Source organism: Rhinolophus sinicus, linkage group LG01, assembly GCF_036562045.2.
Source record: "Rhinolophus sinicus isolate RSC01 linkage group LG01, ASM3656204v1, whole genome shotgun sequence".
Classification (NCBI taxonomy): domain Eukaryota; kingdom Metazoa; phylum Chordata; class Mammalia; order Chiroptera; family Rhinolophidae; genus Rhinolophus; species Rhinolophus sinicus.
This window is the reverse complement of record NC_133751.1, coordinates 77,658,226-77,673,141: the sequence shown is the minus strand read 5'-3', so window position 1 is coordinate 77,673,141 and position 14,916 is coordinate 77,658,226. Positions and strand designations below refer to the sequence as shown.

Sequence of the window (14,916 nt, the reverse complement as noted above, 5' to 3'; positions counted from 1 at the left end):
AAAGTTTATGTGACAAAAGCAGAGCATGCAAAGAAAGTGAATCTTTGGCTGTGGACTGGAGGCTGGTATTAGAGATTTATCCCCCAATAAGCCCCCCAATAAGCACCCAAGAGAATATTTAGGTTTTTAAAGAAATGCATTCTATAAGGGGGCTTTGTTATTTCTCCTGTAATCTTACTTTTCCTACACAAACTGCTGAGATGTGATGATGACCCAAGGGAAGTTGATGTTGTTGAAGAAAGAGCAAAAAAAAAAAGTGCTGGAGATCTGAGAATGTATCTATATGTCTCAGGACTCATCGGGTTTTATGGGCTCATGAATCAAGCCTGTGGCATCCCGATTTTGACTTAAGATTATCCACCGGGGAGCAAATTTTGTTTGAACTTTGCTTAACCCTCCCTAAGCAAAGAGATTCTTCATATATGCACTGTGAAATTCCCTGTTTGGCAACATGGGACACTTGGGAGGTGGATTTTCACATAATTTGCTGCATGCATCGACTGGACACACACTGCTGCTCACTGTACAGCTGAACAGCATTTGAAGAGGTGCTGCTGGCAATCTGGCCTTCTGTTTTCTGTTTGGTTGCTGCTCCATAGTTACTCTGGGAATTAACAGAGAAAGAAAATCAAAGAATTATGATTTAAAACAACAACAACAACAAAAACAAGGATCAGGGGCTTCGTTAAGCTGCCTCACAAACAGTGACCCCTCCAACTGAAAAGTAGTGGGAAGTATCAAAGCCAAGTCTTACTTTCACAGCTGCCATACATTTCTAACTTCTGCTATGGATTTCGTCACCTAATTTATTTCATCAACTTGGTCAAATTGTGTGTGTGTTTGTGATGGAGTTCTCGTCTACAATGATGTTTGTGATAGAGCTCTCCTTATTATGAAAACAATACTTGCTCAGATTTGCATGATTTATAATTTTCAGAGTGCTTTTTCATCTTTTATCTCATTTGATTTGTATTGTACATTGGCTACATCAGGTTTCAAGTTGATGCAAGGACAGGAGTTGTTTTATTTAATTCATCTCCTAGTATACACAGCCCAGCATTCTCTACATTTACTCACCAGTGATTCATTAAATGACTACAGCAGGTTTTAGAGAAACAAAAATTATGGGCATTCTTCAGATAAAAGACCAAATATATTCCATAGAGGTGTTTTTATAAACATCTGAACTGTAGGGAACTCAGATAATTAAGAAAGCACAGGGTTTAATATTGGCCCCTTAGTTTCATGATTTTGTTATTTGTTGAGTTTGGCCTTGGTTTTTTGACTTTTAGTTTTATCTCTCTTAAAACAACTCATTGTTATAATAAGACTCAAGTGACAAAAGGGTGGTGATTTTTTGTCAAAAATAGAACCTATGAAACTATTTTCTCTGGTATAAAATTGGGAAGTTTGAACAATCAAGAATTAGTTAGACCTTTTTTATGGTTCACTGAATTACATTAAACAGTGGTGATGCTATCAGCTTCTTTATATAATTCCATCTTAATTTGCTGCTTTTTGGTTGAAATTTAGCCGAAATTGAAGACTGTTTCATTAGTTAGGGTTGTAGATTATAGCATTATACACATACGACACCATTGTCATGACTAAGTTTATCCCTCAAAGTGTAAAATAATTAATTTTTTCATAATGTTACATACTATCTTTACATATTCTCATATTACAAGAGGAGGAGTATGGGAAAAATACAAAAGTACTCTATGAGTTAGTTTACAATTCTCTTAAAACTGGAGCTATATTCTAAAGCTTGTGACTAAACCTGAAGCCATGAAATAAAACAACCATGTTGATTTATTCTATTAGCCATTAAATACATTTTGTAGCCCAGAATTTGGTTTAATGCTAGGGGGAAAAAACAACCAGGAGTTAATGGAATTTTTAAAATCAATTAAATATGTGATTAATATCATTAATAGGAACATGGTCTGTGGTGTTATAGCGATTAGCACTTCTGCCATCCATGTTTCTTGCCTCCATTAACAATGCCTATGTGTTCTGATGGTTGCATAAAAAATATTTGAAGAAAGGAGGGGGGGAAAGTGCATCATAGCTTTTACTGCCGCTTGACCTTCCTGCTCAGTTACACTTCAAGTTCAATGATGCCTGAGGGAAGCTAAAAATAGCTTAGTTTGGTTAGGAGGAAACCTGAAAAAGTGTGTGGCTCTCGTAAAACGCAAAAGAAGGGTAAGATGTCTCCTGCCAGGTGGAGACCACGAGATGGCAGTGCGCCTCAAGGAATGCCTGGGAAAGGGCCCTTCTGGCTCAGAGTGGCCAGAAATCTAGTACCAGCACTGTGTCTGTTCTACGCCAGAGAAACGGCTAACCTGAAAAGGTTCAGATATTTCAAAATTTTCAGAAAACCTTGGGAAAACAGCCTCTTGTCAGTCGCAAATGCTTCCTTGCTGAGCTTGAATCTTGGATAATTCTGAATGGATCATTCATTTATTAGATTGCAGATCTCTTTAGAACTGCCCTCCTCAGACTGTAGCCCACCATGTGGCACACTGCAGGGCTCATATATGGGGACCTCAGATTTTGATTCGTAATCTGTATTCTCTCCTGAGGTGATCTCATTGACTCCAGTGGTTTCAATCTCATCTACACTCCTGATGATAACCCACAGATCTATCTGCTGCCTACTCAAACACCTCCATGTTGGTGTATTTCAGATACCTTTAATTCTTTCCACTAGTCCCTAATTTAACTTTGATGCTTGGTTCCCCACAACCCAGGTGTTTTTCTTTTTCCTTTTTTCAGTATTTTCCAGGGTTATCTAACCAATCCCTAAAACTAGAAATCTGGGAGGCATTTGTAAACTCCCCGCTCTTCCTCAGTCTTGGGGTGTGTTGATCTCTCTACCTCCAAGATATTTACCACTATCCCATTGTTATGTGCCTTGATCCTAGTGCATGATCCTGCACAGAACTTCTGAAATAATCCCTGTGGATCCAGTTTTGTTCCCTTCCTATCCATTCTCTGCAGCCAGAGTGACCTTTAAAATGCAAATCTGTTGGTGACACTTTTGATCGTACCCTGATCTTTGCTACTCTGCTCAATCTCTGTGAGTCAGCACTACAGACTCTCTTTCAATTCTTGTTTTGTTCTTTCGAACCTCAAAGCCTTGAACCATGCTGTTAGCACTGTTTGGAGTGCTATTCCTCTCCTTTTTCTCTAACTACTGTCTAATCTTTCAAACCTCACCTGAAATATCACTTGCTCAAGAGGCCTTCCCTAACCCACAAGATTAGCTTAGGCCTTCCACTTAGATCGTTTGCTACTTCCCTGGTACTTATCACATGTACAATCACTTGTTCATTGTTTCCTGCCAGACTATCAGTCCCATGAGGAAAGAGACCACCACTGTTTGTTCCATACATATGTCTTCTGTGCCTACCACAGTGCCTGCAATATAGTTGTCATTCAATACATAGTTGTAGAATGGATGACCTCACAAATGAAAATACTTGTGAGAATAGAATGAATGAATTAACAGACATAATTTAATTATTGTTAATGGTGGCCATTTGGTAGAGTATTTTGGGTAGTATACAGATTGAATAGGCATGTTTTAAGACTTTACTGTAAAGGGAAGATGCCAGGCATGGTTAGAAAACTCTGACTATACAAGGGGTGGCCAAAAAATGTATACAAGTGGACACTTTGGTCAACGTTGCTCAAGCAGTAGTTCACCATAATCAGAAGTGTCTGGATACTGATGGTAACCACTTTGAGCAACTTCTGTAATTGCAGAAGTCAAATGTGACTTATATTCATCTTTTGTTATCAGTATTACATTTTTATATTGAGTATTATTACAATTTTAATATAGTTTTCCTTCCTTAAAATGTTTTTACATTTTTTTGGCACCCTCTGTATTTCACCTGGAATGCACCCTGGGTCCATAATCTTCCTACAATTGTAGGGGAAGTCTTACTGCTCCTAATCTGGGGGTGGGAGAGAAAGAGGAGGCTTTTGAGAGTAAATGTATGATTAGCTCATGATTTTATTTTACTGGGCTCAAGGCAGTTGTGTTAATAATAGTAATATGATAAAGAATGACACATTGCCTCTTTTCCTGCAGGAATTTAGGGGAGGAACATAGTGTAATTAGAAATTCTAGAGTAGTACCTTCCAATGTAACTTTCTGTGATAATGGAAATGTTTTCTATCTGCATATCCACTATGGTAGCCACCACTCAAATGTGGCTTTTGAAAACTTGAAATGTAGTAAATGCAAATTAGGAAATGATTTTTTTTATTCTGTTTAATTTAAATGAATTTATATTTAAATTTCAACTAATTTACATTTAAATTTAAATGTAAAATTTACATTAGCCAGTAGCTAATGACTACTGTATTAGACTGTATTGGGTAGGTCTAGAGGATATGGGGTTTGATGAGATGAAGATGGTTGAAAGCATCAAATATTTGTACTGGAGTGCCTTGCATTACAAAGAATCTGAGTTATGGAATTGACATGCTTTTATTTATACTGATGCTCCCTTTCCAACAAGCATGTAAAATCATATCTTTCTGGGGAAGAAGTAAGATGTGGAAATTTTCTCAATAGGAAAACATAAGGGGCTATTTTGTAAGCCTGGCTTCCTCTTATTCTTTGAGTGTATCATCTTCTAATTCACTGTTGTAGGTTTCATTTCCCAGTAGATAAAAAGAGGTGCCTCAAACCTGTTCCAAAAGTCCTTTCAGAAAGTAGTTGGTTGACATATCATCCTGCCTCCTGGGATAGCGAATAGTAAGTCTTTGAAACAAAGCAGGAGCTATGCTACTTCCAGAATTCCAGTATGTCTTGTTAGTGTTGATAGCAAACCACTTGATATTTTTATGACATGTTTCATGACATCAAAGCACTTTACAAAATTGAGTTCATGTTTCGAACACTTGTTCAGCTTCACTCAGTTGGATAGAACAATACTTGCTACTTAATCTCTTTCATGTGGAGAATACATGAAAAGTACATAACCTTCTTCTGTGTGTGCATAATATAGACAAGAAATTCAAGTCTGTGTTTGTGTGTCACACCTGGGCAAAGGGACAAGGCTGCACATGGCTGGAGGATCCTGGCCCAGTGGTTCTGAATGATCCAGGCCTTGCCTGCCTCTCCTGAGAGCTGAGGAAATTGTCAGCTCAGCACAGATATAACCCATTTGTCATACTGCAATTGGGAACCTCTGTTGACTTTGTGCTCATGAGATCCAGGACAATGCTTCCTAAGATTTAATGTACATGTGAGTCACCTGGACATCTCATTAAAATGCAGATTCTGATTTAGTAGGTCTGCGTCTGGGCCTGAGATCCTGCATTTCTAACAAGCTCCTAAGGGATGCTAATGCTGTTGATCCACCAACTTCACTTTTGTTGCCACACAGCAGCCTACCAGTCTGTCTCCTCGTACCTGCCCCTAAAGAAAGGAGAGTCTGTGAGACGGATCCTTTCATGGACTTTGCTTCACCTTTGTGCTTACACCTTGTGGCCCCAAAGGATGGCTGGTTAGTCAATGACGGGTAAGATTCCTCAAGGAAGGAACAACCTAACACAGGCACAGTTGCATAGGGGCCATCTGGAGAACTCACGGGGTTGATACAGGTGGGCACAGACCCCCATCTTCCCCTGGCTAAGGAGAGCTTCTGCCTCTGTGGCTACATTCCTTCCCACATCCTGCTTGGGAAGAGATTCAATGACGTGATAACATCAGCTCTCCATCTATTCATATTAGTAAGTTTCAGCATAAAGGTTTTGTCCCTTGGGGAGGTACTTGCAACAATTACTAAGACATCCTGGGGCTTTTGGATCCAGCTGTCTGCAGGCAAGGGTGATTTGTTTGAATCAATTTCCTCGTATAATGTATGAGATTCACAGATCTTGAGATTAACAAGCTTTATTTCCTTTACTTCCTTATTTGTTAATCAATAAAAGCTATGCGTTGGCCCGATTCGGAGCTCAGTCCTTTGAGACTTGAGTCCCTTGGCCCCACTTGCTCTCTATTCTTGGCTACTGTATTTCTTAACCCTGTGCCACCCTCCTCGCTTCCCATAGCTCTTGTTGAGCTGGACACGACAACTTTGAGTCATCAAATGCTAGGATATAAATTTGATTTATACTTTGGTCAGTTTTGCTTTGAAAGTATTCTTCCATCTCTATAAAACTTACTCTTATATTCTGATGTTGTGTTATCAGTCCAGTAAGAGTGAATGAAAACATTGATTCAAACGCTTTCCTTGGGTTGGAAAAACAGCTCAGTACACACTGATGGGTAGTTGGTGGCCACGTGTTTACATTATCAGTAGAAAACAGTACACAGATGAGAGTAGCCTACTCATAAGCAGGAAAACACAGGGTTGTTAGCTTGTGTCAAAGGCCATATCTAATGACTAGATTGGAGGAATTGTGGGAATAACTCTAGACTCGGAATTGGGAGACCAGCATTCTTGATCTAACTCTTCACTGACCAGCTAACTTACTGTAGGGAATGCATTAAATTTCTTTGAGTCTCAAATTTTCATCTTGCAAACATAGCCCATATTGGCAGTGGAAGAGCAACCTCCCTTTTACTTTTCTTCTTAACACAGGTATTTATAGTGTCATGGTTGTGTGTGATGGATTGCTGGCTGCTTCTTAACAACCAGCAAGGTGACCTGGTCTATCAGTCAGAGAAGTGACTGCTTTGTGGAAAAGAAGATCAATTTAAAAATAATAGTAATACTAGATTTGTGTTTCAAAGTTTGGTAGATTCACTTACTTAAATTCCAATCTGTTAATTCCATGATGGTAAGGACACTTGGCCTAGTGCCAAGTACAAGATGGGCACTTAACAAATTCTTGGCAACGGTGATAATGGAGGTAGAAAGCAGTGTGATCATAGCCTAGAGCCAGGTACATAGTAGGTGCACAATAAACAGTAGTTAAGAGAATGAATGAATCAGATCAATGATGGTTATTGAGCCACTCCTTTTCTGTTTCCATGGTGAGCTCTAGCAGTAGAGAAGTTACCTCATCCCCACTGTGATCTCACAACTTCTCTGCCTTTCAGGCTTCCTCTGCTCTGTCTATCAACACTTGTGAATTTTCTAAAATGCTCCCTTGAGTGCTATGTACTGGTGAGAAAGGTCTGTGTCCTCATAATCCCATTCACATGACAAATGAGCCTGGGTTATTCAGGATTGTAAAACTTTTCTTCAACTATCAATAGGGTCTGTAAAATTATGATCTTACACCATAACTTTCCAGTTAATAATAATCTCTTTATTGCTTATACAGTAAAACAAATGAAAAAAAGTATCAAGAGCCATGCATTTGCATAGATAAATGTGAAGATTTGAGTCAGCACACCCTCTTAGACCTTTAAACAAAGATAAGTGGGAAGGAAGGTGATCAATGAGGCATAAGCATAAACTGTCCAGAGTCTCCATGATCTCAGATTTAAAAGTAAACTTTAGGTAATTCCTACAAGGACTTTCACTCGTTAGCTTTCTCTCTCTTCTCATTTCCTTCTCCTTAAATAAAAGAACATGATTGTTTTGGTAATTGATATATAACTAATTAAAAACAATTTTTGTCTTAGCAGCTAAAATAATGCTGCATCTCTCCTTTTATATTTGTCTTTACATTGGAAAAACCTTGTTACTACCGACAGTAGGATGCTCTAGATTTGAAGTAGCTGCTAGACTCTGGTCAATAACTTACCATTCTCTGCTAAATTTCTCAGATAATGCAAAATCAATTAATCCAAGCCTGATTAACTTCTGATGGAAGGTTTCTTTTAAAGATAACACAGCTGAGTGGTGAACACACAATGCAATATATATAGATGATGTATTGCAGAATTGAACACCTGAAACTTATGTAACTTTACTAACAATTGTCACCCCAATTAACTTTAATAAAAAAAAAAAATGAAGCCAAATATGTATAGTTCCTTCTCTTCAGGAATGTAGACTGCTTATTATTTTCACTAAAAAAATTAGTTGCACTATTATTTCTTAACTCCTGTTCTTCCCTTGCCTACCCTGGCTCACTTTACAGCAGTGTCCCAGCTAGAGCTACTGCATCAGAAGCTGGGGTGGGACACTACACATTTTAGGAAGGATGGCAAGCCGTTCTGGTGCCCGCTCCATTCTGACATTTGAGAAGCGTGGTTTACATCATCACTCTCCACAAGGTCCCCTAAGCAGAAACCTGGAAGGAATTCTTTCTAATTCTTTTTCCTTACTTCCCACATTAAAAATTTAATGTGTTCAAACCTCAAACAGGGCTTTTAAAAATCCCTTTTTCTTCTACATTTCCATATCCCCTGCCTTAAGTCAAGTCCTCCTAATTTTTCTCCTGATTCATAGTAGTGACTCTAATCAGTATCTCTGCTTCCTTTTTCAGCCCTCCAGTCCAGTCTCTATACTGTGACCAAAATAACTGTAAAACACATGTGGGTTTAGGCCATCCATGGCAAGCAAGGTCCCTGTGTGTACTCGAGTCCACGCTCATTGGCATGGTATAGAAATCCTTTCTCCACTGACTGTTCCTAACCTTGCCTATCTCATTTTGATATCCCTGAGTCCTTCCCTTCACTTGTATCCCAGGTTCTAATTACTCTGGCCCACTTCAGACTCCTCAAATATAATGGGTTCTTTTATTGCCCTGCATTTTCATGTTCTTTACTCTGCTTCACTTTCTTTGTCTATCTGGCATACTCTTAATGATTCTTCAAGATCCATTTCACAGGTCACCTTCTTTCTGGAAATTTATATCACTCCCTCCCTGCCCGTCTTTCTTAACATAATTAATTCCTTCATATCTCTATTCCCAAGGGACTATGTGCATAGCTCTATTACAGTGCTTAGCGTGGAATAAAATGTATGAATGTATGTGTCTGTTTTGTACAAGAGGTTAAAATCTCTGAGGGTAAGGATCAGTTTTATTCATCTTTGTATCTCCTGTTCTTGGCACTTAGTAAAATGTTCTATATTGTGTGTTGAATTGGATGTGTCAAACCTTGTTGCTTTTCCCTTTTATTATATGAGGAAGAAATTGCCAGCCCTGTATTATAGAAGGAGGGAAAGTTCTTGCCCCAGAGCCATAAGCAGGCCAGGCAAAGTCTTTAGGAGGAATGGGGTTCTCTGTGGGGCTGAAAAATTGACCTTGGTACTGAGACATATGTAGGTCTATAACCTGAGATTACCCATCCCATTTGCCTATGAACTTCTTGAGGGCAAGGACATGTCTCTTTTATCATTGTGTCCCCAGAACCTAGTAGTATTAGTTTTCCATTGTTGATGTAACAAATTACCACCCAGTGGCTTAAAAGAACACAAATTTATTTTATAGTTGTAGAGGTTGGAAGTCCAAAATGGGACTAACTAGGCTAAAATCAAGGTGTAATAGAGCAGAGTTCCTTTTTGGAAGCCTTGGGAAGAATCCACATTCTCACCTTTTCCAGCTTCTATAAGGTTGCCCATATTCCTTGGCTCGTGACATCCTTCCATCTTTAAAACCACAATGGCCGCTTGAGTCTTTCTCATACTGCATCACTCTGACACTTTCTTCTGTCTCCCTCTTCTACTTATAAGGACCCTTGTGATTATATTGGACCTACCTGGGTAATTCAGGATAATTTCCTCGATTCTAGGTCAGCTGATTTGCAACCATAATTTCATCTGCTGCCTAAATTCTTCTTTGCCCTTTTACGCAAACATATTCATAGGTTCTAGAAATTAGGACCTGGACAGTTTTCTTTTTTTGAGGGTCCATATAACATTATTCTGCCTGTCATACTAGTATGGGGCCTAGCTCACATTAAGAGATAAATAAACTTTGCAGAATGAATGGACAGGGTCTATGGTGAGTGTGGCCTGGCTTTAAGCCTCAGGGCTGTCAGAACAACTGTAAAAACAATGCTGATTGGAGTGTGGTTGGGGGTGAGGGAGAAATTCCCTGATAAGAATGAAGAGCTTCAGCTACATGGCCTGATGATTGGTTATTTTGTTAGAAGCCAGTGTCACAGACTGACCCTAAAGTAATCCCCAATGAATCCCACCTCCTGGAGTTCAGAGATTTGTGTAATACTCTCTGCCAGACTGTAGGCAGGATCTATAACTGGCTTGTAAGCAATGGAATATGGCAAAGATGTAGGGATATCACTATCATGGTTAGATAATTTACATGGCAAATGTGATAGGATCTCCTTCCCATGATTATATGGTCTTAGACTGGAGCTGGAGGCTTCCCTTGTGGGCTTGATAAAGTGAATAACCACATGGGAGACACCCACATTGCAGGTGGCTTCTAGAAATGGAAGACAGCCTCTAGGACCTGTGAGCAACCTTTAGCCAATATCTAGCAAAAAACCAGGGCCATCAGTAGCATAGCCCAAAGGAAATGAATCCTGTTAACAAGTTGAATGAATTTGGAAGCAGATTCTTCCCCAGATGAGCTTCTAGATGAGAATGCAGCCCAGTCATCACTTTGATTTCAGCCTTAAAACCCTAAGCAGAGGGACAGTTAAGCCATGTCCAGACTCCTGAGCTACAGGAACTATGAAACACTATATGTGTGTTGTTCTAAATTGCTAAGTTTGTTTTATTTTGTGTGCAGAAATGGAAAACTCCTGCAGGCAATTTGGGAATCATGGACGAGATGGAGATAGAGCTGGGCTGCCCATGCTTGTGGGGCAAAGAAGACCTGACAGTATTTTGATGGAAAAAAGAGGAAGAGCAAGTTGAAACTCATTACTCTATCCAATGGTAAGTGAGAAAGATGGGAAGAGAATGTATTGCTCTGATTTCTGCGGGGCTTCCTCCTAGCCCTTCCTGAGGCCATCAGTTGGAATTGAACTTCATAGCGGGAGACTTTGCTTCATTAATCCTCACAGTGCTCTAAAAGAAGGCTTCTTAGGCTTCCATTTTCTTTCAGACAGAATCGCAGAGAGGTCCCACTTTCTAAAACCATAAAAAAGATTTAGGAAAATAGCTGGGCTTAGATGAATAACACTCATTGTACCTAACAGTTAAGTTATTAAAATTGTGTGCTGGGCTTACTGAATATACTGTTTAACATCCCTATTCTGTATTTATAAAGATCAGTCAAAACTCAGCTTAGGTTTTTGAAAAAAAATTATTTGAAGAGTCTATTTTAAATTTATCAAAAATATTTAGATGATAGCTTTTTAAAAAAAATTTATTAAAATTTGGCTGACATACAATATTATATTAGCTTCAGGTGTGTACCATAGTTATTCAACATTTATATACCTAAAGAAGTGATCAGCATGATAAATCAAGCAACCACCTGACACAGTGCAACACTATCAGAATATTATTGACTATATTCCCCATTTTGTACATTATATCCCTATGACTTGATTTGTTGTATATCTGCAAATTTGAACCTCTTATATCCCTTCATCTCCCCCCCTTTTAAAAATTTTCAATTACGCTCAATATTATTTTATATTAATTTCAGCTGTACATCATAGTGATTAGACACTTACATAATTTAAGAAGTGATCCCCTTGACTAGTCTAGTAAGCACCTGGCACTATACATAGTTATTACCATATTACTGACTATACTCCCTATGCCTTATTTATATTCCCATGACTATTTTGTAACTGCAATTTATACTTCTTAATGCCTTCACCTTTTCCACCCTGTCCCCTAATCCCCCTCCCATCTATTATCCCAACAAATCTAGTGCCCATCTTGCACCATTTGTTGTAATTACAATATTATTGACTATATTCCTTGTGCTATACCCTATATCCCTTTGATTACTATGTAGCAACCAATTTGTACTTCTTAATCCCTCCCCCTTTCTCACCCAACCCCCAAGCTCCCTCCCATCTGGCAACCATCAAAATGTTCTCTGTATCTATGAGTTTGTTTTTGTTTTGTTCGTTTGTTTATTTTGTTCTTTAGATTCCACATAAAAGTGAAATCATGTTGCATCTGTCTTTTATACTGTCTGTCATACTCCACTCAGCACAATTCCCTCCAAGCCCATCCATACCGCTGCAGATGGCAAGAACCCATTCCTTTTCCTGGCCAAGCAATATTTCATTGCATATATGTACCACCTCCTCTGTATCCATTCATCCATTGACAGACACCCAGGCTGTTTCCACATCTTGGCCATTGTAAACAATACTGCAATGAATCTATAGATGCACACATTCTCTCGAAGTAACATTTTGGGTTTCTTTAGGTAAATACCCAAAAGTGGGATTACTGGGTCTTTCTTTATCACTTGTTATAGTCTTTGTTTTAAAATCTATTTTGTCTGGTATAAGTATTGCTACCCCAGCTCTTTGTTAGTTAGTTTGTTTCCATTATCATGAAATCTGTTTTTACCATCACTTTACTTTCAGTGTGTGTCTTTTGATCTGAAGTGAGTATCTTGTAGGCAGCATATTTAAGGATTTTGTTTTCTTATCCATTTATCCACTCTATCTTTTTATTGGAGAATTTAAACCATTACATTTAAAGTAACTGTTCATAGATATGTAGTTACTGCCATTTTATTATTCATATTTTTGATCTCTCTCCTTTTTTTTTTTTTTTCATCTTAAAGAAGTCTGTCTACGTCGCCTTATAATACTGGTTTGGTGGTGATGAACTCCTTCAGCTTTTTCTTGTCTGGGAAGCTCTTTACCTATCCTTCGATTGTTGTATGTTCTTGCTTTTCATCACCTTTAATATCTTGTGCCAATCCCTTCTGGCCTGAAATTTCTGTTGAGAAATCAGTTGACATTCTTCTGGGCACTCCCTTGTAGTAACTAACTGTTTTTTCTCTTGTTGCTTTTAAGATTCTTTCTTTGTCTTTAACCTTTAGCATTTTAATTATGATGCGTCTTGGTGCAGGCCTGCTTGGGTTTATCTTGTTTGGGATTCTTTGTGCTTCCTGGTTTTGTATATCTATTTCCTTTGCTAGGTTAGGGAAGTTTTCCATTATTATTTCTTCAAATAGGTTTTCAATTCCTTGCTCTCTCTCTTCTCTCTCTGGTTCCCCTCTGATGTGAATATTGGTACACTTGATGTTGTCCCAGAGGCCCCTTAAAATCTCACTTTTTTTTTTTTGGATTCTTTTTGCTGTTCTGATTGAGTGTTTTCTGTTACCTTATCTTCTAAATGACTGACTGTCTTCTGCTTCATCTAATCTACTGTTGATTCCCTCTACTATAGTCTTCATTTCAGTTTTTATATTCTTTATTTCTGAATGGTTCTTTTTTACGCTTTCTTTTTTTTTTTCTTTTATTAAATTTATTGGGGTGACAATTGTTAGTAAAATTACATAGATTTCAGGTGTACAATTCTGTATTACATCATCTATAAATCCCATTGTGTGTTCATCACCCAGAGTCAGTTCTCCTTCCATCACCATATATTCGATCCCCCTTACCCTCATCTCCCACCCCCCACCCCCCGCCCCCGTTACCCTCTGGCAACCACTAAACTATTGTCTGTGTCTATGAGTTTCTGTTTCTCATTTGTTTGTCTTGTTCTTTTGTTGTTTTTGGTTTATATACCACATATCAGTGAAATCACATGGTTCTCTGCTTTTTCTGTCTGACTTGTTTCACTCAGCATTACTCTCTCAAGATCCATCCATGTTGTCACAAATGTTCCTATATCATCTTTTCTTACTGCCGAATAGTATTCCCTATCTGTAGGGACGGAGTCCCAGAGAGCAGTTTCCAAGTTCTTGGCCTTACATGGAAAGGTGCTGGTTTGGTTATTAGATGCCCATCAGCTGTAATCAGATGGCCATCAGCTGTAACCAGTTAGCCATTAGCCACTAATAAAACTGCTATGGCTACGCTGGCAAGGTGGTTGGCAGAGAGGAAGATGGCGGATTGCAAATCATGTGGATCCTGTTTCCAGTATCTCCAACCCAGCTGCCAGCGAGAATATAGTGCTATGGAGCCCCTATCCATGGCTCCATTGGTGTTCCTTTTTGACCTCACATATTCTGTGTCCACCCACAGAGAGCAGCACCAGAGTCCCTGAATTACACTATCTCCATTTTTATGTTTCCTTTCTCTTTGTTGAAATTCTCCCTTAGATCACTGAGCATCCTTACAACCAGTGTTTGGAATCTGTGTCTGGTAGATTGCTTGTCTTTATTTTGTTTGGTTGTTTTTCTGGAGCTTTGTTCTGATCTTTCATTTGGGACATGTTTCTTTGTCTCCCCATTTTGGCTGCCTCCCTGTGTTTGTTTCTATGTATGAGGTAGGGCTGCTATGTCTCCTGGTCTTGATAGAATGGCCTTGTGGGGACAAAGCCCCAGAGAGCAGTTTCCAGGCTCTCGGCCTCATGTGGAGGGGTGCTGGCTTGGGTAGTAGATGGCCGTCAGCTGTGGCTAGTTGGCCGTCAGCTGTAGCCAGTTAGCCAATTGGCCACTGATGTAACTGCCGTGTCTGCACTGGGGAGGGGGAGTCGGTTGGTTGGCAGAAAAGTGGACAGCAGGTCGCACATCGTGTGAATCCAGCCTCCAGTGAGTCTATAGTGGTATGAGTCCCCTACCTATGGCTCCGTGGGTGTTCCTTTTTGGCCTAGCCACATCCTGCATTCTTATGTGGGGAGCAGGAGCAGAGACCCCGCAGGCCACCCCGAACGACAGGCCTTCTGTAGTAGGTGTGCTGTGGGGTTCAGTGGCAGTCTTCCTGATCACCTGAGCTGGGTGCTCCAGGTGTATCCCTTGTGTGGGTTGTGTGTGCCTTCCTACTGTTGTTGAGACTTGCTTGCTGTTTGCACATCAGTGGGAGTGATGGATCTTTGGGATGATTAGTTGTGAGGACTGGCTGTAACTACAGTGGAGGAGTTGTTGTGCAGGGGATGACCCTATGGAGCAGGATTTGCTTGAGCTCTGGTACTTGCCCAATGTGCCCTT

The 14,916-nt window shown here is 39.5% G+C and overlaps 1 protein-coding gene across 2 annotated transcripts in view; it reads left to right on the top strand.

Annotated features, from left to right (window-relative positions):
* The window catches only part of ZPLD1 (zona pellucida like domain containing 1), a 509,249-nt gene that overhangs the window by 259,767 nt on the left and 234,566 nt on the right, over window positions 1-14,916 (top strand). For both annotated transcript variants that reach the window (XM_074332508.1, XM_074332513.1), the window contains one exon: window positions 10,624-10,772. The gene's annotated coding sequence lies outside the window, so the exon portion shown is untranslated. The remainder of the gene's footprint in view (window positions 1-10,623; window positions 10,773-14,916) is intronic.